We start from the raw sequence: 1517 nt of genomic DNA on the forward strand, positions 1-1517 counted from the left end.
GCCTAAAAACTGGCTTTATTTGTTTTGTTCTTTCCATTAGTTGACTATAATTCAGGTACTTTCTTGTTAATCTAAATTGTAACTTGCACTGTAAAACCTTAACTTCTACATTCCTTAAGTTATATATCTGTATCAACTCAGGTGATCCAAAGTTGGCCTGGTCTTAAATCTCTTCATACCTATACGGCTTAATATTTTCCCTTACATTTTTACCAGATGCTATTATTATGAAAGTCATGTATATAGATTGTAGAAATTCTGTTTAAAAACTTTTAAAATCTGTTTTATATCATTTTGTGTAGTGATAGTCTCTTAGGGTTCAGAAAAGTAAGTTCCTCTATTTTTATAAACTCACCTCTCCTTTTATTAGACTATGGCAGCTATGTAACCCATTAAGGTTCACTTTTAGCCTTCATTGATCGGAAAGTCACTGGCCGATTTTCTGATAAAATGAAGTTACATCACTTATTCTGTTTTCTAGCATAATTTTTAGTTTAGAACCATTCCCCTATTTCCCTTTCTCTCCTGCCTTTCATCTATATTCCTCAGCTTTTTAAAATACTTTCTAAAGGATTTTTTTGTTTTGTTTTAATGTTGGCTTTTAGTATGTGCTGCTTCAAATCCATTTGGAAATCTTGGCAAGAGTTTTTTATTTACATTTAAATAATTGCTTTACAAATTCTGATTCATACCAAAGGTACCTAGCAAGCAAGTGCTCTTGTTTTTACTGTTTTTATATTTTTACTTGGCTTAGTTGTTTCTTATAACTATTATTCACATCCTCTATTTCATATATTACTAATATAAAAGAAATACTAAAATATTTTTTGGCAATACCTCAGCTTATGAATGAGAAAAATTTGTTACCTTTTATTTTTATAGAAATTATGCGTATATTCTTTGCACATTTTCTAAAATAAAAATATTTTAGTCCATAAAAAGATTGCATATAATTGTATTATGCAAACCAATTCCCTATTATAATTTGTTACATATTTTTCTATTTTTGTTCTCTCTCTACATATATACATACACCTAGGTAATTTACGAAAAATAGGATAATATTACCAATGTTGTTTGAAATTGTTTTCTTAATTAAACAATATGATATGATCAACTTCTATGCTGACAATAATCATTTGTGTTATAATCTGAGTGATTTTTATGTTTTGTTCAATGACTGTACCAAAATATAACTAATTTCTTATTGATAAACTTATATGTTGCTAGATAATTTCTTCCTTTTTTCTTTCTTCCTCTATCATAAATAACTTAGAGATTAACATCCTTGCAAACCTGTATATGCAAATATGTCTGTTTTCTTAAGAAAATGTTTAGAAGTGGAATTAATGGCTAAAAAAGAATCAGTTTTAAAAAGTAATTTTGATAAATATTGCTTAAATGCTGTCCGGAATACTTGTGGCACTTACATTTCCATTGTCATTGTAGGAGAATGCCTGTTTCCATATGCTCCAAGAAACAAGGGTTTTTTAAAAAAGCTATTGGTCAATTCAACA

The sequence above is a fragment of the Mandrillus leucophaeus genome, unplaced genomic scaffold (assembly GCF_000951045.1).
Source record: "Mandrillus leucophaeus isolate KB7577 unplaced genomic scaffold, Mleu.le_1.0 Scaffold790, whole genome shotgun sequence".
Taxonomy (NCBI): Eukaryota; Metazoa; Chordata; class Mammalia; order Primates; family Cercopithecidae; genus Mandrillus; species Mandrillus leucophaeus.